This window comes from Scyliorhinus torazame, chromosome 11 (genome assembly GCF_047496885.1).
Source record: "Scyliorhinus torazame isolate Kashiwa2021f chromosome 11, sScyTor2.1, whole genome shotgun sequence".
NCBI lineage: Eukaryota > Metazoa > Chordata > Chondrichthyes > Carcharhiniformes > Scyliorhinidae > Scyliorhinus > Scyliorhinus torazame.
In genome coordinates, this window is record NC_092717.1 from 82,039,755 (window position 1) to 82,064,857 (window position 25,103).

The 25,103-nt window shown below is 50.2% G+C and overlaps 1 long non-coding RNA gene across 1 annotated transcript in view; it reads left to right on the plus strand.

The window, feature by feature from the left end:
- The first annotated feature begins 16,891 nt into the window (after positions 1-16,891).
- LOC140385997 (uncharacterized) overlaps positions 16,892-25,103 on the plus strand; it is a 161,899-nt gene continuing 153,687 nt past the window's right edge. The window contains exon 1 of the long non-coding RNA XR_011933518.1: positions 16,892-17,043. This is a non-coding gene — a long non-coding RNA (uncharacterized lncRNA). The remainder of the gene's footprint in view (positions 17,044-25,103) is intronic.

Here is a 25,103-nt window from a genome sequence, read left to right on the forward strand (position 1 = left end):
GATTCTCTACCACTGTCATTTGATATGTGATCAATGTCTGTCAATGTTTCCTTCGTTGAGTTATTCAATTCCCAATAAGTTTTCCTAACTCTCGCATGCTCTACCATTGACATCTCATGTAGTATCTCCAGCACTTCCCTCAGACCCTTTGTAATCATGGGTGAAGCTACAAACTTCAGTCCTGCCAAATCATTCCTCAGAAGCAAGTCTACTCTGCCCATTGGGAATTCCTTAACCACTCCGACAACTACTGGACCTGACACTAAATCACATTCCAATTATATTTTATACAATAGAACTGGGATACAATTTCCATCTATCCTATTTACACTCTCTCAGCTTTCATTGAGCTCTCTGGAGGGAAAACCAAATCCTTCTACAGTACGAGAGTTTGAGTAGCACCTATGTCCCTTAAGATAATGATGGGTTTGGCTACATTAGTTGAGGGAAAGGGATACCCGTCCTCTCAGATAGAAACCCGGCAGATTTTTCACCTCCCCCATTCCTCAAGCTGCTCCCACAGCAGTGTTTACCTCAGGTCTCCTAAGTCCAGTTAAAGCTACGGTCTGCCTTGTAGTATTCTCAACTTTTGTTCCCGTTTTGAAATCCCCCTTATGACCTTCCACAAGTCCCACAGTCTTTCCTTGCAACTTCCAACATGCTGAACGAACATGTCCCACCTTATTACAATGGTGCCACATGGGCTTCCAAATCTCACCTTCAGCCTCAGAACCTTCCTTCCTGGTCTGAGGAGGAGATCTTTCTAGCTGTCCATTCTCTACCTTGGCTACCCACCTTCCTTTCACTCTACCACTTCCTATTCTTTTCAAAAGTACAGGGGCAACATTCAAAGGTTTAAATATACGGATTAGCTTCAAAGATGTGCAGGTTAGGTGTATTGGCCATGCTAAATTGCCACTTAGTGTCCAAAAGGTTAGGTGGGGTTACTGGGTTACGGGGATAGGGTGGAGGCATGGGCTTAAGTAGGATCCTCTTGCCAAGGGCAAGTGCAGACTTGATGTGCCGAATGACCTCATTCTGCACTGTAAATTCTATGCTTCCATAATTGTCAGCCATAATTGTTGTCTGCCTAGCAGTCTCCACCCTTTGGTTTTCAACATGGGTTCTTACGATACGAGGTGGGGAATTCTTGAATTCCTCTAAGAAAATGACTTCTATTCGAGCCTAATAGGTACCCACCTATCAAAATTGTTCTGCTTAATCCTTTCAAATTCTGCATTGGTCTGTCCTGGATGTCTCCTTAATTTCTAAAACTTTTGCCCATATGTTTTGGGAACCAATTCATGTGTATCCGGAATAGCCATTTTTACCGCTTCATAATTCTTAGGCTCCTGCTCTGACAAGAAAGCATAAATTTCCTGTGCTCAGCCCGTCGGTTTACTCTGCATGGGTAATATCCACTTCTCGCTTGACATTCCATTTGGGTTGCTATTTTCTCAAAAGCCAAAAAAAAAAGATTCTACCTACTTCTCATCAAATTTTGGGAGGGCCTAGATACATTTAAACGCATCACTGCTGGGTTCCATTCTAGGATTCAGCTCCCCTCGGCTTTCTGGTAGATCCCCACTCATTTCCAATATCTTAAGCTGGAGGTCTTTCTCTAATTGCAAGTTCCTCATTTCCATCTCCATTCTCTTTCATTTTCCTTTTCCTTATGCTTCATCTCCATTTCTTTCTCTTTTTGACTCAGCTCCTTTTCTATTCTTTATAATTTCCTTTCATTCTCGAACTGCAACTGAACTCTCCTCCCAACAGAAAATATCGCTGATGCTACACAATTTTGTGGACTACTAGCATCCCATTTCAAATTTAAATGTTGAACAATCACTTCAATTATCTCCACCTTCTTAGCTCTAGCTGGTACCTCTATTTATAATGCACTGACCAATTCAATTACCTTGTCTTTTCAAATCTCTTTTAAATCAACCAGAAATAAGTCATCCACTTGAAGAAAACCCTTAGCTGTTTCCAGCGCCATCCTGTTACATACCACTACAAATTTAGTGTCTCTTTTAATTTACACTGGAGTCCAAACTTTGCCATCTACCATTCCAAAGATCCCGGACCCGAGCCCCCAAATTATGTTCCGCACCCTGGACAAGTGTGCGGTCAGTACCAGCTCCACATGCCCTGGAGTCACAACACAAGTGAATTAACTAATAATTCTGATAAAAATTCCCAAAGTCTTTGGCCCCTTGTCTGCCCAATGATTACAGACACCAAGGTTTGTACATTGAAACACAATTACTGTTTATTTAGAACAAGAATAATGGTGAAATACGCAACAGATTCAGTTGGTTAAATATTAATAAGTACCTAACTCCGACTTGAACTTGCCTCCCCACACTCGAGACACACTCACACACACATGACAGAAAAACAAAGAGGGGGAGGAGAAAAATAAATAAATGAAAGAGAAAAGAATCTTTGCTTCAGATGATGGTTCCTTGCAGGCTTTCTCTATTGTAAGCTTGTAAATCACAATCCATGGCCGGGATTCTCCGCCGGCATGATACTCCGTTATTCCGGCACCCGGGGGTTTCCCGACGGCATGGGGCTGCCCCACAATGGGAAACCCCATTGACTGGCTGGCGTAACGGAGAATCCCGCCCTTTGTTTTCCAGCCTGTACTCGCAACTTTCATTAGATTCTGCGTTCAATTCGTAGCCTGCCTTCAGGCCCTGTTTTCAGGAATCCAACACCCACAGACTTATTGGAGAGGATTTAGCTGGATCCTTTTTTAAGAGGCTTAGGAACAGCTTTCTGGAGAGGATTTAGCTGGATCTTTTTCCTCCATGCTGCCAAAATCTAAGGTGAAAGCAAAATGGAACATTACAGCTCTGAAGAACAATCCAGTGGGATAATATCACCACCTGTTACTGGGCAGAGCACAGCATTTTGGATCAATTCATTGGCCACCAGCCAAATTCTTCAAACCAAGTCGCAGCTGGCCCGTGATCCGCTCCACTGGCCGGTGGGGGGTGGGGGGTGGGGGGGGGGGGGGTGGCGCATGGCCGGTGCCATGTTGAAAGACATGACCGCTGCAGGTCATTTCCATGCGCATGCATGGTCATGGGCCCAGCCATTCTCCGGCCGTTTTTGCCACGGGAGAGGGGAGTTTTACCCGGCACTGCTGTGGCCCCTCACCAGTCCCAGAATCGGTGAGGGTTCGGCGAAGATTTTGGCGTTGAAAAAGCCTGGGAATTCTCCGTTTCAGCCGGCTCTTAGTTGCTGAAACGGAGAATCCAGCCCCCAGTTGACACACATTCTGTGGGATTTTTTCTACTGGGACTGTTTAGCACAGGGCTAAATCGCTGGCTTTGAAAGCAGACCAAGGCAAGCCAGCAGCACGGTTCAATTCCCGTAACAGCCTCCCCGAACAGGCGCCGGAATGTGGCGACTAGGGGCTTTTCACAGTAACTTCATTTGAAGCCTACTCGTGACAATAAGCGATTTTCATTTCATTTCATTTTCTATCGGCGGGATCCTCGGCTTCGACAGTTTCCCAATGGCATGGGATGGCCACAATGGGAAACCCCATTGGCCGGCTGCCAGAATGGACGATCCCGCTGCCGGCTGGGGTGCACTTGAAAACAGAGTTGGCGGGACAGAGAACACCGTCCATGATGGAGATTTCACTGCTCTAATAGTAATAATAATCGCTTATTGTCACAAGTAGGCTTCAACGAAGTTACTGTGAAAAGCGCCTAGTCGCCACATTCCGGCACCTGTTCGGGGAGGCCAGAACGGGAATTGAACCCGCGCTAGTGAAGTTATGGTGGAAAAGCAGGAGCAGCCCTGAGGAAACACAGACCGACGTATATCAACAAGGCACAACATAATGTTTTGTGCCAATTCCAATTCAAGAACAAATCCTAAAGTTCAGTTTAAGGTGCCTCTGCCTGTCATCTTTAGAGAATAAATTACCAAACTCCTGGTGGAAAACATAAAATTAAATTTTGCTGATTTATTACCTGAGATTGGAATATGTTGGGTTGTAAGCAGCTCTTAGGAGGCAGTTTCCTGCAAATTCAAACATTATTACTTCTCGAGGAATTAAGGGCTATGGAGAGAGAGCGGGTAAATGGAGTTGAAATCAGCCATGATTGAATGGTGGAGTGGACTCGATGGGCCGAATGGCCTTACTTCCGCTCCTATGTCTTATGGTCTTATGGTTATGGTTGTGACTAACCGGGGTTTAGTCTCAAACATTAGTCATGGGGTACATAGCTGTGATGTTAATGAAATACAATAAATAGATCCTTTGATCTCCGTGGGAGGTGATTGCCATTAGAATACAACCAAGCAAATAGTTCTGCTTTCAAGCAACTGTGGCATTAATTTATGATGTTAGTTATAATATCAAGACCAATTTGGAAAATTGACATTTAAAGAAACAGTTTGAACAGGAATACCTAAAACATATTTGATGTAAAAGACAATACTATTTAGCAAAACCATTTCACGTTCAATGTTGTAACTGTTGGGCTGCTTTCTTGTTTTCATGTTTTGTTACATTGAACACCAGAATATTCACAAATAAATTGTAAGAAATTCAGAACCAGATTGTTAATGAGACAACACATTACAGAATCCAGACATCTAACTGCTACTATTCTGTAGTTAACATCACCATATGTCTGTGCAGAGTGTGCACGTTCTCCCCGTGTGTGCGTGGGTTTCCTTGGGTGCTGCGGTTTCCTCCCACAGCCCAAAGATGTGCAGGTTAGGTGGATTGGCTATGCTAAATTGCCCTTCGTGTCCAAAAAAGGTTGGGTGGGGTTACTGGGTTACGGGCATAGGGTGGAGGTGTGGGTTTGGGTAGGTGCTCTTTCCAAGGGCCGGTGCAGACTCGATGGGGTGAATGGCCTCCTTCTGCACTGTAAATTCCATGATTCTATGATTCTATTGAGCCACACAGGTTCGAGACTCCAAATTCAGAGAAGTCAAAGTGGGTGTGGAAGGGAAGGTGGTTATAATTCCCTGCCCCAAGGTTACCTTTACAACTTTTGGACTTTTGAATTCTCTAAACACCATCCTTCATCAATTTTTGTCTCCACTGGACAAGATAAAACCTCCACTTGCTACCTTCCTGTCCCCTTCACAGTGCATGGGATGAGAGGTGCCACTTTTGTCAGTTCAGATCTTTGTCAACTTTCCATACTGCAACTGATATTCCTTTCCCTAGATCACTGTTCCTGTTCTGTTCATTTATAAGCTGCTGATTCAGTGTCGGGACAATCCTGGCTCCTGTAGACACTTAGAATTGCTAGTTCTGTACTTCTTTCCCAGATGCCAAAAGCTGCTCTGTAATTCCTCCTTGACATCAATATGGTCTCCAACTTCTTTAACTTTGGCCCCAGCATTTTCTCCGAACTTCTGACTTCACAGCATTAGACACTCCAGGGCTGGATTTAACGGAATGACTTGCGGTCCCTATGCAGGAGGCAATGATGGGTCGCACAATGGGTGGTGGGACTTTTGCAGTGATAGTCTGCTATGCGCTTAATTAGAATCCAGCCAGCAGGGAAGCCAACTAACAAAGTGTGGCTGGCGGTTTCAGAGCCATTGTGGAGGTTAACACTGTCATTGCTAAAGGCAGGTGTGCAGCTTTTCTATGATCTACAGACAGAGAAGGCCAAGAGTGGCTGAAGCAGAAGGGAATTTGTGCAGGAATGCCTGCAGTGAGAGGAAGGATTGGTCTACATTTCAATGTCACCCCCCTATAGGTACTCTTAAAGGCAGCGAAGGAACAGAAAGGGTCTGTTCCCAATGCTGACTGAGACCATGCTCGATCGGCTTAGACAGACACAATAAAGACACCTGATTTTAGTATACCTCTATTTTATTCAGAAGAGCTTTATTGCGATATCTAAGAATATAGTATGGAGACGACTCAGACCCACTACTGAGATCTTACCCGCACGAGTGAAGGAAGCTGGCCAGGCGATGATCACTCATTGTGGATGTCTTCTTCTCTAGACTCCTGTGGTAGTCTGTATTAGGGGTCATGTGGGACTGGAAGCCCTAATGTCATTGGCTGACAGATCCCGGGTCCTGGTTGGCCGTTGACCTCTAGCTCCGCCCTGAAGGCGGAGTATAAGAAGCTGGAGTCCTCCCCGCAGGCCATTCTATTATCGAGCTGCGGGGGAACAGACACGCTTAATAAAGCCTCATCGACTTCACTCTATTCGTCTCACGGAGTCTTTGTGCTCTACAATTTATTAAGCGTGCCTAAAAAGGACTATGGAGCTCAGGATCATCCCGGAATGCCTGAGGATCAGCCCCCACGCAGTCAACGCGGCAGCAGCCTTCAAGCACTGGCAAGACTTGTTTCGAGGCCTACCTCAGAACGGCCACCGGCCGGGTCACAGAGACCAAAAACTACAGGTCCTGCACTCGAGGTTAAGCACGGAGATTTTCTCCCTCATCGAAGACGCGGAGGATTTCCAGACGGCGTTCGCAGCACTGAAAAGTCTCTATGTCCGCCCAGTTAACCAAATCCACGCTCGCTACCAGCTCGCGACGAGACGGCAAAGTCCCGGAGAATCGATTGACGAATTCTACGCCGCGCTGCTGATTTTGGGACGAGCCTGCAGCTGCCCTTCGGTGAACGCAAATGAACACACGGACATGTTAATGCGCGATGCTTTTGTGGCAGGTATGAATTCCTCCCAAATCCGCCAAAGACTTCTAGAAAAAGAGTCGCTAGGACTCTCGGAGGCACGGGCCCTAGCAGCCTCCCGAGACGTAGCCGCGTGGAATACCCGCGCCTACGGCCCCGACTGCGCGCCGGCCCATTGGGCTCCGTACGTACCCGTCGCGACAAACCCACCCCCCCCGGACACCCCACAGGCTTGCGCGGTTCAAACGCCAAGTCGCACCGGGGGCGCCCGCTGCTATTTCTGCGGCCAGGTGAAACACCCCCGGCAGCGCTGCCTGGCCCGCGCAGCAATCTGCAAGAGCTGCGGGAAAAAGGGCCATTTTGCGGTTGTGTGCCGGTCCCGCGAGGTCGCCGCTGTCCCGGGAGAACAGGGAGCCCTGCATGCCGCTAACGCTCCCCAACCCCCCCAGCGCCCCATGTACGACCCGCAGGCGCAGCCACTCTGGGTCCCGACCACCGGGGTCCCGGGAGAACAGGGAGTCCTGCACGCCGCTTACGCTCCCCAACCCCCCCCGTCCCCACGTATGACCCGCCGGTGCTACCAATTTGGGTCCCGACCACCGCTGTCCCCAGAGATGAGGGAGCCCCGAGCGGTCCTAACGCTCCCCAACCCCCCCAGCGCCCCATGTGCAACCCGCAGACTCCGCCATTTTGGGTCCCGGCCACCACGAGGGGAGGAAGGGCGCCGCCATCTTGGACCACCCCAGACCTGTACGACGCATGGGGGCGGCCATTTTGTCCACCCCCGCCACCATCTTGTGACCCCCCAGCCATGTGCGATGTATGGGGGCTGCCATTTTGTTCATCCCCGACGCCATCTTGGACGGCAACAACGGACCCCAGTGTCGACGGCTCCACGGGGTTCGAGGAAGACGCTCCACTACTACAACCAAGTCTCGCTTCAATAACGCTCGATCAAGCTCGGCCCTGGACACTCCAGACGACGACGACAACGGTGCTAATAAACGGGCACGAGACACCATGCCTAGTCGACTCCGGGAGCACGGAGAGCTTTATCCACCCCGACACGGTAAGACGCTGTTCCTTGACCACCTATCCCAGCGCACAAAAGATTTCCCTAGCTGCAGGATCCCACTCCGTACAGGTCAAAGGTTTCTGCATAGTTACCCTAACGGTGCAGGGGAGGGAGTTCAAAAACTACAAACTACACGTCCTTCCCCAACTCTGCGCCCCCACATTACTGGGATTAGATTTCCAGTGCAATCTACAGAGCCTTACGTTCAAATTCGGCGGCCCAATACCCCCACTCACTATCTGCGGCCTCGCAACCCTCAAGGTGCAACCCCCGTCCTTGTTTGCGAACCTCATCCCGGATTGCAAACCCGTCACCACTAGGAGCAGACGGTACAGAGCCCAGGACCGGACCTTCATTCGGTCCGAAGTCCAGCGGCTACAAAAGGAAGGCATAATCCAGGCCAGCAATAGTCCCTGGAGAGCACAGGTGGTAGTAGTGAAGACAGGGGAGAAACAAAGGATGGTCATAGACTATAGCCAGACCATCAACAGGTACACACAACTAGACGCGTACCCTCTCCCCCGCATATCCGACATGGTCAATCGGATTGCCCAATATAAAGTCTTCTCCACCGTGGACCTCAAGTCCGCCTACCATCAGCTCCCCATCCGCCCAAGTGACCGCAAGTACACAGCCTTCGAGGCAGACGGGCGATTATACCATTTCCTAAGGGTCCCATTTGGCGTCACAAACGGGGTCTCGGTCTTCCAACGGGAGATGGACCGAATGGTTGATCAACATGGGTTGCGGGCCACGTTCCCGTATCTCGACAATGTAACCATCTGCGGCCACGACCAGCAGGACCACGACGCCAACCTCCAAAAATTCCTCCAGACCGCCAAAGCCTTGAACCTCACGTACAACGAGGACAAGTGCGTTTTTAGCACCAATCGGCTAGCCATTCTGGGCTATGTAGTGCGCAATGGGATAATAGGCCCCGACCCCGAACGTATGCGCGCCCTCATGGAATTTCTCCTCCCGCACTGCTCAAAAGCCCTGAAACGCTGCCTGGGTTTTTTTTCATACTACGCCCAGTGGGTCCCCCAGTACGCAGACAAGGCCCGCCCCCTAATACAGACCACGACCTTCCCTCTGTCGACAGAGGCTTGCCAGGCCTTCAGCCGCATCAAAGCGGATATCGCAAAGGCCACGATGCGCGCCATCACGAGTCCCTCCCCTTCTAGGTCGAGAGCAACGCCTCTGACGTAGCTCTAGCGGCCACCCTTAACCAAGCGGGCAGACCCGTGGCCTTTTTCTCCCGAACCCTCCACGCTTCAGAAATCCGCCACTCCTCAGTGGAAAAGGAAGCCCAAGCCATAGTGGAAGCTGTGCGACATTGGAGGCATTACCTGGCCGGCAGGAGATTCACTCTCCTCACCGACCAACGGTCGGTAGCCTTCATGTTCGATAATGCACTGCGGGGCAAAATCAAAAACGACAAGATCTTAAGGTGGAGGATCGAGCTCTCCACCTTCAACTACGAGATCTTGTATCGTCCTGGAAAGCTGAACGAGCCGTCCGACGCCCTATCCCGCGGCACATGTGCCAACGCACAAATTAACCGCCTCCAAACCCTCCACGAGGACCTCTGCCACCCGGGGGTCACTCGGTTTTTCCACTTTATCAAGTCCCGCAACCTCCCATACGCTTTAGAGGAGGTCCATACAGTCACAAGGGACTGCCACATCTGCGCAGAATGCAAACCGCATTTTTTTAGGCCGGATGGTGCGCACCTGATTAAGGCTTCCCGCCTCTTTGAACGCCTTAGTCTGGATTTCAAAGGGCCCCTCCCCTCCACCGACCGCAACACATACTTCCTTAATGTGGTGGACGAGTACTCCGGCTTCCCATTCACCATCCCCTGCTCTGACATGACCGCGGCCACAGTCATTAAAGCCCTGAACACCATCTTCACACTGTTCGGTTGCCCCGCATACGTCCACAGCGACAGGGGGTCCTCTTTCATGAGTGACGAGCTGCGCCAGTTCCTGCTCAGCAAGGGCATAGCCTCAAGCAGGACGACCAGCTACAACCCCCGGGGGAATGGGCAAGTAGAGAGGGAGAACGGCACGGTCTGGAAGACCGTCCTACTGGCCCTACGGTCCAGGGACCTCCCAGTTTCACGGTGGCAGGAGGTCCTCCCGGACGCTCTCCACTCCATCCGGTCGCTATTGTGTATGAGCACTGATCAAACGCCTCATGAGCATCTCCTTGTCTTCCCTAGGAAGTCCTCCTCTGGAACGTCGCTGCCGACCTGGCTGGCGGCCCCAGGACCCATCTTGCTCCGAAAGCATGTGCGGGCACACAAGGCGGACCCGTTGGTCGAAAGGGGTCACCTCCTCCACGCGAACCCGCAGTACGCTTACGTGGAGTACCCCGACGGCCGACAGGACACGGTCTCCCTGGGGGATCTGGCGCCCGCCGGCAACACGCACGCCCCCCCCCGACACCGTCAACCCAACCCCCCCCCCCTTCCTGCCACCGCCGCACCCCGCGACCGCCCCCTTCCCAGGAGGACCGGTTCCCCTCCCCTCAGGCCCGACTAAGAATAAAGCCCGTGCTGAAACCGTAAGGCTCCCGGAGACGACAACACCGGAACAAGCACCACCACCACCACCACCGGGGCCGAGGCGATCGACACGGACGACCAGACCGCCCGACCGACTCGTGGCGTCGATCTAAATCAATACATGGACTTTTCACAAGAAAATTTTGCTTTTCTCCCGATACCTTCTGTAAATAGTTGAAACAGGACAAAATTGTACATACTGTATTGCCATATGAATGTTTTCCTCCCAGGACCAGCCCTGTAAACCCTTACCACCATGCGAAGCATCACCCCGCCGGGTTCATTTTTGACAAGGGGTGAATGTGGTAGTATGTATTAGGGGTCATGTGGGACTGGAAGCCCTAATGTCATTGGCTGACAGATCCCGGGTCCTGGTTGGCCGTTGACCTCTAGCTCCGCCCTGAAGGCGGAGTATAAGAAGCCGGAGTCCTCCCCCGCACGCCATTCTACTATCGAGCTGCTGGGGAACAGACACGCTTAATAAAGCCTCATCGACTTCACTCTATTCGTCTCACGGAGTCTTTGTGCGCTACAACTCTGAGATCAGGACTCCTCTTCTGCGAGGGTTCCCAGGTTGTCATTGACGATGTTCTCTGTTGGAGTGAAGTAAAACTCAGAGTCTGTTCTCGACAGCGTGGAGTAGTAAAAGTTGCATTTATTCGAATTGCTGTGTGCACATAGGAGAGGCAAGCTCTGCTGCTAGCCTTAGCTCGCAAAAGTCAGTTCTGATCATAGTCAGAATTACATGCATATATATTTAAGACACTCACTAACAGATTCAAAACAGCTTCTTCCCTGCTGTTACCAGACTCCTAAATGACCCTCTTATGGACAGAACGGATCTCTTCACCCATCTTCACTACTGAGTAGTAGTACCCTCCTATATGTTTCACCCAATGCCTTTGTCTAATGCATTTACATTGTGTATTTTATGTTTGCCCTATTATGTATTTTCTTTTCATGAACGGAATGATCTGTCTGAGCTGCACGCAGAACAATATTTTTCATTGTACCTCGGTACACGTGACAATAAAACAAATCCAATCCAAATAGGTGACAGTAAGCCAGACAGTCACAGAGGTGAGGCGAGTATGGAGCCCAGAAAGTGAGAAAAGTGTTAGTCACAGACACCAAATCTTCCCATTAGTGTTGGCAGCGCGTCTCTGTGGCCCTTGACAAACATATGAAGAATCAGATCATGCCTCATAGGGCAGCGACCACTTGTCTTGATAAATGCAAATAGTGTTTCTGCATCTCCTTGCCCTTTGTCGGTGCACTCTTTGCACTGGATACAACATTTTTCAAACATTTGCCGACTGTATTGCCCCAATGCATCCTTTTTGTTTGCATTCCATCACAGCGTCATACCACTGATGCTCTTCTGCTTAGTGATGCCCTCTCCATCTGGATGCAGAATCTCTCTTCCACTATTATCGCTCTGCACTGACAGTTCACTCAGCAATCCTTCTAATGTACCTTGCCTCCCACTCTGTCCTAAGCCTGACCGATTGCAAACAGAGTGGCTGGTATTTACACTAACCTAATGCTCAGTCCTTTCTTCCTTTGAACTAGCGAGATACTGAAGCTCTGGGGGACCCATGCAGCTCATGACAAATTCTAAATTCAATGGAACATCATGTTCAATTGTCAACTGAACAGATTGAATTGGATGCCTACCACCAGCCTAATCATTCCCAATCCTGTTGTCCAACCATTCTGGACATTTTGCTGGAAGTGGGAAGATTGTCGCTCTGAAGCATTCTTCGACCATTTGTTGAGCCTCTGAGCCCATCACCATAGCACAGGTAAAATTCCACCCTGTAACGCATTCACGCCGCTGTCGAGGGACCGGAACATGGCATTCCGTTTGGCACCCGGAACCAACCACGATTTGCCTAACTTTGCCCGTTGATCTCTACAGGACATGCATCATAAACGGTCCATCAAAATTGAGGCTGATAGTGGTTAGCACGGTTGCCTCACAGCGTCAAGGTCCCAGGTTCAATCCCGGCTCTGGGTCACTGTCCATGTAGAGTTTGCACATTCTCCCTGTGTTTGCGTGGGTTTCGCCCTCACAACCCAAAAAAAAAGACGTGTAAGGTAGGTAGATTGGCCACGCTAAATTGCCCCATAATTGGAAAAAATTAATTGGATACTCTAAATTCAAAAAAAAATTGAGGCTGATATCTGTCAAGCCTGTTGTTGCGTGGAGGAATGCGTGGGGCAGCATGGTAGCATTGTGGATAGCACAAATGCTTCACAGCTCCAGCGTCCCAGGTTCGATTCCGGCTTGGGTCACTGTCTGTGCGGAGTCTGCACATCCTCCCCGTGTGTGCGTGGGTTTCCTCCGGGTGCTCCGGTTTCCTCCCACAGTCCAAAGATGTGCGGGTTAGGTGGATTGGCCATGCTAAATTGCCCATAGTGTCCAAAAATTGCCCTTTGTGTAGGGTGGGGTTACTGGGTTATGGGGATAGGGTGGAGGTGTGGATCTTGGGTAGGGTGCTCTTTCCAAGAGCCGGTGCAGACTCGATGGGCCGAATGGCCTCCTTCTGCACTGTAAATTCTATGAAATTCTATGAATAGAATTTATAACCGTGGGTTGGCTTTCCTCTACTTCCTCGGTCTCCGTGGTTCTACCATGTTATCTAATGTGTTATGCATTCTAGCACGAAATCACAGGACTTTAAAGATACATAAAAGTTACATCAGAATAACAATGGAAAGACACAACATGCTACCAAATTCTCTCAAGTTTTTCCAATCATTTTGTTGCCATGGTTATATAGCCTGCTTCATTTTATAACTGTGAAACAATCACACTAACATCTCCCACACCATGAGAGAAATGGATGGGATACATTTCCCACATTTTATGAGTTCCTTAATCTTAAGAATAAACTTTGGCCTTTGGCCCCTTATGCACTATATCCCATGTCCAACGTAGAGCAGTTTTATCTTGTGTGTTGAATCCACAAACAGCCCGGGCCATCAAGGTGCACAGGTAACGTGAACTGTGAACCTTACACTAACAAAATACTTAATAAAAAGATGGTACAGGCACAGATAAAATATTTATTGAATTATTAACAGATCTCCCATGACATTTCTGAAAGTAGTCTTTGCTGAACTGCGTTTTTGATATTTCTCACAATCCTAAAAATACTATGGGCTGGATCCTCCGCCGCGCCACATTTCAGGTTCACCCCATCGGCAGGATGCTCCGTTACGCCAGTTGGTCAATGCGGTTTATCATTGTGCGGCAGTCCCACGCTGTCGGGAAACCCAACCCAACAAAAACTTGACTGAAGCGACACAATGTTTTTTTTAAAATGTTTTCCCAAAATATGAGGAGACACCACTGCGACCGGGGGTGCGGGGGGGTGGGTTTCCGGGGGGGGGGGGGGGGGGGATTCTCCGTTGGCTAATGCTGAAAATGTGAAACGCAATTGGGCGGAAAATAGACTCCGACGCTAAAATCATGGCAGGTGCCGATCTGACGCCTGATTGCAATTCTCCATCACCTCGACAGCGGCGTCAATGTAGTCTGGGAGAGAAAGGAAAGTGTCCAACATTGCCATAGTTTGGTGACAGTTGTGCTGCTGGCCAGGGGACTTCTGCCGGTGCTGGGGGGAGTAGTGGGGGTAGGCCAGGTGGTGGGCTGTGGGGTTGGAGCACGGAGCACCATTGCCCCTACCAGCAAGGCAGCCATGCAGCTGCGCATACCACTAACAGCTCACAGTGAACTTAGTGCCATGGGTCGTATAGGTGCACCCTCAGGCCAGCCCCCCCCAGGTGCCCTCTGATCCCAGCCAACCCATCAGTGGGATGGGCGTGCTCCAACACAACCAGTGCCATCTTGTTGGCTGGGGTGAGTATGTGTGGGGATTGTAATGTGTATATGAGGCTGCAGCTTGTCAGCCTCCGAGTGTCCATCACAGACCCGGCGAATCCCGCACCATTTCTCATTGGAATCGATTGTTTTCCACGTGACGCCAGTGCTAGCCGCTCCACAGTTACTGAATCGGCGCAGGTTCGCTGGATTTGTTGTCGTGAAAGTCCACGAATCCTGCCCCAGCGTCAACACTTAGTCTCAGAAACGGAGAATCACGCTCCATATTTACTTGACATCCCGAGGCACCTTGGGCAAATTGTAGTGTGCCATTTTCATGTAATAGTCTCGAAGGAGCAGGAATTAACTTTGATAAAAGGTCATCAACGTACGGTATTGGGCTGAATTTTACCAGTCCCCAGAAAGGAGGGATGGGAAGTAATGTCACAGGACTCCCTCAAATGGTCCCACCTTTGGGGCAATTTACTGAAAGTGGGATACCCAAAGAGTTAGACAGCCAATTTCCATAATCAAAGGTCCAATTAGGGACTATTCTACACTGCTATTGGCAATTTACCAATGGCAGAGCAAACACCTGTGACGTGGGGATGGGGTGCTCGCTAAATGCAAGCATTCTCCCAGTTGCAGGCCAAGTGGTACAAGGCTCCATGGGGCAAAGAAGGGGCCATTAGCCGGTAAGGCAGCACTAAGAGCCACTATAACTAACCCTAACCCTAACTGGCCAAGATCTTCTGAGCAGCAGAAATGATTGTCGGATTGCCACTGTGCTCATAGGCCTCTAACTTCCTGTAGGATTCCCGATTTAAGTCGTTAGACTGCCGCACATGTGTGGCGCGACAACCCGGATGTGCGGGTGCACGGACATGCACGGCAGAAGCGCGCTGCTTCCAAATTCCCAGCTGGCTTTTTTTTGACAACTGGAACTCCTGGTGTACTGGATCTGCCGAATTAAAAATCCAGGTACGGCACTAACTTGGTCGACTTGCCCCGATGTTAGATAAGATTTTACACCTTTTTATTTGCACTTTTATTTCTCAGTCTACGATTATCAAGCAGAGGCAGAAGTCATTGGGAGACTTTGTTTTGGTAGGTTCATGTTTTATTTTATTCATGTTTAATGTTTATAAATATGTTTAAAATGCACATAAAGTGAAAAGAAGATATATTTTTTGAAACGTTGGTTTGTCACGAGGCTGTTAATTACATTAAAAAGGTACTTTACTACATAAAGTGGGTTTAGAGTCACAGAAAGTGAAAGAAAGATTTTTTTTTAAACTATGGTTTGTCATAAGGATGTTATTTCATTAAAGGAACTAGAATGGATAGAATGTGGTAATCACTCGCTAACAGTTATGATTTTCCACCTAAGATGCTCTGTTTTATTGGTCATGGGTTCCATGGGTCCTTGCATGGCTGATGAGCGCAATCCGACAGTGCATCATCATTCACTGACTTGGCAGGAGTTTCCAAAAGGCGAGATCGGTCCTTGGACGCTATGTCATAGGTATTCCTTTCTTAGGCTCCTTTTCCGTGCCTCCTCTTGTCGTTGGGTGTTCTTGGAGAATTGTGACCCTTCAATCAGGAGATTCCTCCAAGTCGGTCTCTTCTGAGCAAAGGTCTCCCAGGCATTGACGTCTATGTTCCATTTCTTGAGGTAAGCCTTCAAGATGTCTTTGAAGAGCTTCTGTTGTCCTCCTCATGTTTGGGATCCTTCCTTGAGCTGGGTGGAGAAGATTTGCTTTAGCAGTCGGACTCTGACATCCTAAGCATATGGATGGCCCAGTGGAGTTGGTTTAGGATGATCATGGCCTCAATACTGGTGCTGTAGACTCCTTCAAGGACACTAATGTTAGCACGCCTGATTCAGAGCTAAAGCACACCTGAATTTTACAAATTATTTTAAGCTTTGTTGTTTAAGAGTCTCCCTGATGTAAAGTTCCTCCTTACGAGTCTCAGTGATTACTTCAAATGTTTTAACAAAGTTTAATGCCTTCGTTGACATATGCACACCTCATGTAAGCTAATGTGAATGATTTCTCTGACAGGTATTGCAGAATCCAGTGCAGATTCAAAATCTGTAGTCAAGCTTCACCTCAGCTGGGCATCACACCTTTGAGGCATCAATGTATGTGCAGGGATCATGAGAGAAGAGTCAGGCATAATCTCACCATGTGATAAGAGGGCCAATCGAGATCACCTGGCAGCTGCTGCTTTCAGACATTGATCTTGTAAAATTAGCAATTGATATGTCAAAACCCTCACCCCTCCTCTCCCCTCCCCTACCTCCCATTGCCCTCTCTTTCCTCTCTTCCCTCTCCTCTCCCTTTGCCCTCTCTTCTCTCCCCTTCCCTCCCAACCCTTGCCCCCTCTTCACTCCCCTTCCATTTACAAACAGACAGAACCATTGCGTTCATGTGGAAACATATATTTATTGACCATTGCGTTGAAGTGAGAAAATACATTGTTCAGCTTATGATTAACTTTAACTGGTTTCAAGTTTTGTATTTATAACATTATTTTTGTCAATAAATGTTTTCCATTAACTTTAAAAGCTTCCACAAATGTCTCACTAAAACATCAAACTAAACATTTAATTATGAGATAATTATAAATGAATAAGATAATCAAGTAAAAAGGCTGAAACACAACACGGATAACACGGTGGCAAACTGGCTCACAACACCAGGGACCCGTGTTCAATTCTAATTTTAGTTGGGTGTACAGTGTTTGCACATTCTTCCTGTGTCTGCATGGGCTTTCTGGAACCACAGAGTGGAACAATAGAATTCCTACAGTGCAGAAGCTGGCACCGTCATAAGCGTACAGGGCTGCACTCCTCCGGCTGGAACCTGTGCAGAGGCTGCATCTAGAAGAGAAAGGTTCATTGCGATATCTGAGCGCAGGTCAGTGCATATTTTCCCCTTTCAGACTGGGCAGCCCGTGTCTTCCCACCGCTAGGTGTAAGTTACGGGCCTAAATTCCCCTGACTCGATGCTCCTGTGCATTTCTACCAGGGTCAGCTGGGCCTGGGTGTCACAACAATCTGCAGTTCAGCATCTTTGGGGAACTCCTTCAGGGTGAAGGAGAGTTGGGGGAAGACTGGTCACATCAGTCCCGGTTGTTATTTGGTATGTTTCAATGTCCGCTTTGAATCTTAGTGGAAAGATGGGTGCATGGGTAGATGGGTGAGGTGGGTAAGTGGGTAGTTGGTGGAGATTAGGTGGATGAGGTGGGTTTGTGGGTAAAGGATAGGCCAGTGATGTCGTTAGGTGGGTGAAGTGGTTAAGTACCGTGTAACTGGCTCGAGTCGAAGATACTAGTTGAAACTTCCCGGGCAATTCCCACATAGGTGACAGGACTTCCAAAGTGTCCCGAAGTGCAGCATCTTCAGTCCTATGCCTGGTCTCTGATGGTCCGGACACCAGAAAATCTGGCCCCTTGTCTTATGTGAGATGTGGTGTGGTGCAAGCTGTTTGTGTGAAGTGGCTGCCTTGGTCAGTGTGAAAGCTGAGAAATATGAGTGTGAGGTTTGCAGCAGTTTAGGTGCCTGAGGGTGAGGTGAAGTTATGAATATTAAGTATAAATCATATCAATAAAATGTGTTCATATGTGAATAAAGCGTGAGTGGTAAAAGGAGCTGTGGGTGACGTCAGTGATTAATTTGTAAGGATATGGCATTTGAAGATGCATACATTGACCTTGGCCAGTTATCAGAAGTCATATAGCTTCTTTCGGCAATAGTTATCTGCTCTCACTGCTTTCTCAGTGTCTATCTGGAGGGCCTTTCATTAATAGAGGACCTCTCTCTTCCTGTCCACCTCCTGCACCAAGACACCAGGATTAATCATGCACTATGATCAATGCCCCCATTATCAAGACTTATACAATTATTTACCCTTTATTTCTCTTGAATTTCTACTCAACATAATTTGCATATCATTAAATGTCGGGCGGGATTCTCCATTCTGCGACCCCCGGATTGTGTTCCCCGATGGGATGGAGAATCAGGCTTCGGGGCAAAATCGGGATTGATGCCGGCGCTGACCCAGTCACGATGCTCCAACCCTCCACAGGCGATAGGAACGAGGTCCATGCTGCACGCCAATGGGAGTATGTAAATAAATGAAAATGGATCTTAGATGACCCATTTGATCCATTTAGCGGGCAGACCCCTATGTTCCAGTCTTCCATGATTCTCCAGTCCCCGTGGCACATCACGAGGTTTACCATGGCAGTGCCACATTGGTTGAGACCATCTGAGGGCCACTCCCCACCAACAATTCATTGTGTGCCCATGCCTCCTCTACCAGACGCCCCCCCCCCCCCCCACCCCGGCCATTGGGACCCCAATAATAGGGGATACATCCAGGGACCTGTATAATAGGGAGACCCCCCATGGACCCCTGTAATAGAAGCATAACCCACATGGACCCCTGTAAAAGGGGAAGCCCCACATGAACCCCAGTAATAGGCAGGCTCCTCACAAGGACCCCTGTAATAGGGAGACCTCCCACCGGGATCGCAGTAATAGGAGGACCACCCAAAGGGATCCCATGCTTAAAGGGGCCCTCCAAACAGACTTCCCCCCTTCCCCCACAGAAACCCCCCCAAAAAGAGGACCCTGTCGGGAAGCTAGAGAGCAGTCCAGATGGGCAGTGAGAGGAATTACAGCTGTAATTCTTACACTGCAGCTCCACGTGTTCATTTCTGGAAAAAAGGCAGTTGGGAACTGCATTGGGATACCACATCAAAGAGATATAAATGCATTCTAAGCATGAAGCATTCCAATCACTCAAGTGTGTGATTTCACTGCACTTACCTCTCTTTGATGTGGTCAATGTTTACAAACATTAGGGTTTCACCACTTAGGCCACCGAACTGTAAGGGGAGATGAATGAATCAAAGCTGAAATGGTTTGTAGAAGCTGTCAATCACAGACCACTACTAGAAAGGTATGAATGGCTTGCAGCTAATGGATCTGTGGAAACCAGGCAGACCTCACAGCTGCTCTCCTTCCAGGAATGGACATGTGGATCTACAAGGTAAGTGTTACAGCTGTAGTTCTTCTCACTGCCCCTGTCTGGACTAATCTTTATCTTCCAGACAGGGGTTTATTTTCTGGGGAGTTTTGAGTATGGGGGCGGAGGTCTGTGGGGACAGAGCGTCTCTTTAGACAGGATGTATCTATGGTGGACCCTCATTACAGGTGCCCCTGTGGGGGGTCTCCCTATCACAGGGTTCATGTGGGGGTGGATCGGGTCATCCCCATACTTGGGGGTGGGAGTCACCCAGGCAATCTGGGGGTGGGGGGGTTTGAGGCCAATATGCGGTGCGGGGTGGCCATGGGACCTCACTATTGGGCCGCCCGCTCAACACGGCGGTCAAACATTGGAATTCCCTGGGAATCCCTGGTATTACACGTCATGCATAAATCTGTATGACAAGGAATACGGAATTGCTTGCTGGTTTGCACTCCCAGGGGGATCATTAACTGGTTGCAATTCAACTCCGGCGGGAGAATATAGGGCTGGATTCTTCGATTTGTAGACTAAGTGCTGACGTCGGTGTGGGAGCAGTGGCGTTTTATGCCCGAAAAAATGGTGCAAAAGCTGCACAGATTCTCCGTCTGGTGGGGGGCTAGCAGGCACGCAGCCTAAAGCCCCTGGATTTACCTGCGGATACGGCTGGAGAATTGCCGGGTCTGTGGCCGTGCATGCGGACGGCGGCGTCCTGCAGCGGCTGCGCCATGCAACATGGCGTCGGCTGCACGCGGACCCAACCTGCCAAAAAACGCCCCCCTATAATCAGCCTCAACACCCCCGGGACACCCCCACCAGTGCCCCCACCCCCCACCAAAGCCCCCCCGTCCGCGGAACGGCTCAGTCCACAGCTGCCATGCCGGGTTCACAAAACTAAAAAGGATAAGTGTTCTACGCCTCATCCCAACGGGGGCGGAGCATCGGGGGCGGGTCTCAGGTGATGGCCTGAGGCCGTCTCGATGGCTTGCGGTGTACTCACAACGCTGTTTTCGAGGTGGCGGAGCATTGCAAAAGCGGCGCCACCCTCGATTTTGCCGCAAACGGGGATTTTCCGGCCGATCGGCGAACGGGATTTCGGCATTGCCGACCAGAGAACCCTGCCCATAGTCTCCCAAACGGAGAAACCTGCCCGTAAAATCGATCCCGGACCAGTGAAATCCTGCAGCATTTTAGAATTTAACATCTAAAAAAATGGTTTCTAAAATATTACTTTATATATAGATATTTTTTTTTTAATATTTTTTTATTAAAGTTTTGCAAAGTTTTTCATTATAAATAGTCATAATCCTAACACAGCAAAATAGAGTGAACATTAACATAGTGCAAAAAGAGAATATACAATAGCAATTGACCAGACGTGACCCCACGCGCCTCAGCTTTCCCACACCCTCCCAACGGAGCACTCACCTCCACTCCCCTATGGGTCGCTGCTGCTGCTGATGTTTTAATTGTCCCTGAGAAGCCATCGGACGGTATTATGCCCCCACTCAACAACAGCAGCAGCTCTGTACATTTGGCAAAATTATTTACACACATAAGTAGGCATCTGTTCGTGGTGTTGTCGTCCATTGCTTCTCCCAGACGGAGTTCGCTGCCGTTGTCATCTCGTTCTGCTTCTGTGCACTTCCGCTTCTGCGGCCCTCTCATCTTCCCCATTTTCTCTGTTCCTTTGGACATTAAGTTTGTCAATGTTTCCCTGCCTCCCCCCTCCTTGGTTTTCCGCTATTGTTCCCTGTCTTTTCTCTCTACCCCCCTCTCCCCGCTCCTGCCCCCCCCCCCCCCGCCCCGTGGCTCGCCTTTCCTAACTCTTAGACTTAGCTGATCCCCCCCCCCCCCCCTCCCCGTGGCTCGCCTTTCCTAACTCTTAGACTTAGCTGATTCCCCCCCCCCCCTCCAGGTCTATCTCTCTCTCTCATGCTTTGGCTATTCTCCCCTGTTTCTTGGCTACCTGGCTATTCCTCTGCTTGTTTGTTGGCCACAAACAGGTCCCGGAACCCAGGGCTCTCACGTTCTGTGGAAGTCGTCGTCTGACCCTCGGATGGCGAATTTGATATTCTCCATTTGAAGAGATTCCGAGAGGTCGGACAGCCAGTCTGCAGCTTTGGGTGATGCTGCTGACCGCCAGCCGAACAGGATTCTCCAGCGGGCGATCAGGGAGGCAAAGACAAGGGCATCCGCGCTCCTCCCCGGGAATAGATCTGGCTGGTCTGAAACCCCGAAGACCGCCACTTTCGAGCATGGCCCCACCCTCACCCCCACCACCTTGGACATTGCCTCGAAGAAGGCTGTCCAGTACTCCACAAATCTGGGGCAGGACCAGAACATGTGGGCGTGGTTGGCTGGGCCTCCTTGGCACCGCTCACATCTGTCCTCCACCTCCAGGAAGAACCTATTCATACAGGTTCTTGTTAAGTGGGCTCTATGTACCACTTTTAGTTGCGTCAGGCTGAGCCTTGCGCATGTGGAGGTGGAGTTGACCCTATGCAGTGCTTCGCTCCAGAGTCCCCACCCTATTTCGAACCCCAGGTCCTCCTCCCACTTCATTCTTGTTGCGTCCAGTACGGTGTCGGCCCCTTCTACCAGTCGGTCATACATGTCACTACAGTTTCCTTTATCTAGTATGCTTGCGTCCAGTAACTCTTCCAGTAGTGTCTGTCATGGTGGTTGTGGGTATGTCCCTGTCTCCTTTCGTAGGAAGTTTTTCAGTTGCAGGTACCTTAGTTCGTCCCCCCGGCTAGCTGGAATTTCTCTGTCAGTTCGCCCAGTGCTGCGATCCTGCCGTCCGTGTATAGGTCCCTGACTGTCAGTGTCCCCCGGTCCTGTCTCCACCTTTTGAAGGTGGCGTCAGTCAGCACTGGCGTGAACCTATGGTTGTTGAAGATGGGAGCTTTACCCGACATTCTGGTCAGGCCAAATTGTTACCGTAGTTAGTTCCAGGACTGGAGGGTGGCTATCACCACCGGGCTGCTGGAGTGTTTTTTGGCTGGGGATGGGAGTGCCACCGTGGCGAGGGCCCGGAGGGAGGTCCCCATGCAGGAGGCCTCTTCCGCGCGCACCCCCTCGGCTTCTGGCTCCTTCATCCATCCCCTTATTCGCTCGGCCGTCGCCGCCCAGTGGTAAAGTTGTAGGTTTGGGAGGGCAAGCCCCCTCCTGGATTTTGTTTTTTGTAAGACCTTCTTTGGGATCCTAGCATTCTTCCCCCCCGTGCCCCCCCTCCCCCATACGAACGCCATGATTAGTTTGTCTAGTGCTTTGAAAAAGGCCTTGAGGATGTGGATCGGGATGGCTCTGAATAGGAAGAGGTACCTGGGCAGTACTTTCATTTTGATCGTCTGGACTCTCCCCGCGAGGGAGAGTGGGAGCGTGTTCCATCTTTCCAGGTCCTTTTTTACTTCCTCTGTCAGACTGGTGAGGTTCCATTTGTGGATCCCTTTCCAGTCATGGGCTATTTGGATTCCCAAGTAGCGGAATTTGAGTCGGGCTTGTTTAAACAGCAGTCCCGTTAGGGCTGCCCCACCTACTTGTGGGTGTACCGGGAAGATCTCGCTTTTGCTCATGTTGAGTTTGTAACCCGAGAAGGCGCCAAACTCTTTCAGGAGCGCGATGATTCCGTCCATGATGCTCTGTGGATCCGAAATGTAGAGGAGCAGGTCATCTGCACAGAGTGAGACTATGTGCTCTCTGCCTCCCCTTCGGATACCCCTCCAGCTTTTTGCTGCTCTGAGCGCGATTGCTAGTGGTTCGATCGCTAGGCGAACAGCAGCGGGGACAGTGGGCATCCTTGTCTGGTGCCCCTGTGCAGCTGGAAGTATCGGGAGTTGGTATTGTTGGTCTGTACGCTCGCCATGGGAGCGTTGTATAGGAGCTTTACCCAGGAGGTGAACCCTGTTCCAAGCCCGAATTTCCATTCGACTCTGTCGAAGGCCTTTTTTGCATCTATGGAGATGATTACCTCTGGTGTTCTCTCCCCGGAGGGGGTCATTATCACGTTCAGCAGGCGCCTGATGTTCGAGGTAAGCTGTCTACCTTTGACAAAGCCCGTCTGGTCCTCTGCGACCACCTCACGTACACACTCTTCTAGCCTTTTGGCTAGTATTTTGGCCAGTATTTTGGCGTCTGCATTAAGCAGTGAGATGGGTCTGCATGACCCACATTCCGTTGGGTCTTAGTCTTTCTTAGGTATCAGCGAGATTGAGGCCTGTGCTAGCGTGGGCGGCAGTGTTCCCCTCGCTAACGAGTCTGTGAACATCTCCTGCAGGTGCGAGGCCAGTGCTGTCGCATATTTTTTGTAGAGTCCACCGGGAACCCGTGGGGTACCAGCGCCTTCCCCGCCTGCATGGAGCTAATGTTGTCCATGATCTCTCCCAGTGCCAGTGGTGCTTCCAAGCCCCGTTTTTTGCCCTCCCCCATGACTGGAATGTCCAGTCCATCAAGGAACCGTTTCATCCCAGACTCCCCCATTGGGGGCTCTGAGGTGTACAGCCCTTGGTAGAAGGCCTTGAAGGTTTTATTGATCTTTTCTGGTTCTGTTTCTAGCGTGCCTCTGGTATCCCTGATTTGTGCAATTTCTCTGATGACTGCCTGCTTTCTCAGCTGGTGTGCCAACAGATGGCTGACTTTGTCTCCGTGTTCGTATAGGGTCCGACGTGCCTGGCGGAGTTGGTGCGCTGCATTCCTGGTGGAGAGCAGGTCAAAGTTCCTTTGTAGCTCTTTCCTCTCCGCCAGGAGCTCTACGGTCGGGGCCTCGGAGTATTTACGGTCTACCTCCAGGATGGCGTCGACCAGCTGCGGCCTAGCCACCCTCTCCTCCCTATCTCTTTGCCCTTTGAAAGCGATGATTTCCCCTCTTAGTACGGCCTTTAGTGCTTCCCAGAACGTGGCGGGTGAGACCTCCCCGTTCTGGTTGTTCTCTGTGTACTCTGCAATGGCCCGTGATAACCTTTCGTCGAAGGCCTGATCCGCTAGTAGGGCGACGTCCAACCTCCATGTGGGGCATTGGGCCCTGCCTGTCTCCAGCCTCACATCCATGTAGTGTGGAGCGTGGTCTGATATCATAATTGCGGAGTATTCCACCTTGTCTATCCCCGGAAGCACCGTTTTCCCCACCACAAAGAAGTCAATTCTGGTGTATACGTTGTGTACTGGGGAGAAGAAGGAGAATTCCTTCTCCCCCGGGTGGGCGAACCTCCAGGGGTCCACCGCTCCCATCTGTTCCATAAAGTGACTGAGTTCCCTTGCCATGCTTGAGGTTTTCCCCGTTTTGGGGTTTGATCTCTCTGTCTTTGGGTCCTGTACACAGTTGAAGTCCCCCCCCATGATTAGTCGATGCGTCACTATGTCAGGGATTTCTGCCATGATCTTCTTGATGAAGCTCGTGTCTTCCCAGTTGGGTGCATACACGTTAACTAGTACTATCGGTGCCCCATCCAGGGCCCCGCTGACCATGACATACCGTCCCCCTGGGTCCGTAACCGTCTTTGTCCCCCTAAACATCGTCCTCTTGCCGATCAATATCGCCACCCCCCTGGCCCTTGTTCCACAGAAGGAATGGTAGGTTTGCCCCACCCAGCCCTTTCTTACCTGCAGTCGGTCCTGCTCTCTCAGGTGTGTCTCTTGGAGGAAGACTATGTCGGCCCTCATATTTCTTAGGTGGGTGAGGACTCTGGATCTCTTCACTGGGCCATTGAGTCCCCTTACGTTCCAGGTGACTATCCTGGTGGGGGGCTTGTGCCCCCTCGCTCCTGTGGGATTAACCATACTTACCTGATGGACACGCCCCTGCCCTCCGGGGTTTCCCTTTGTTAGGGGGCCGTCCAGGATGGTTGCTGTCACTGCTCTCTCCATGCGGTCGGGTCCCTGCGCTCCAGGGTTTCCCTTTGTCCCGAGGGCACCCGACATGGCCGCCCACTGTGCGTCCGCCATGC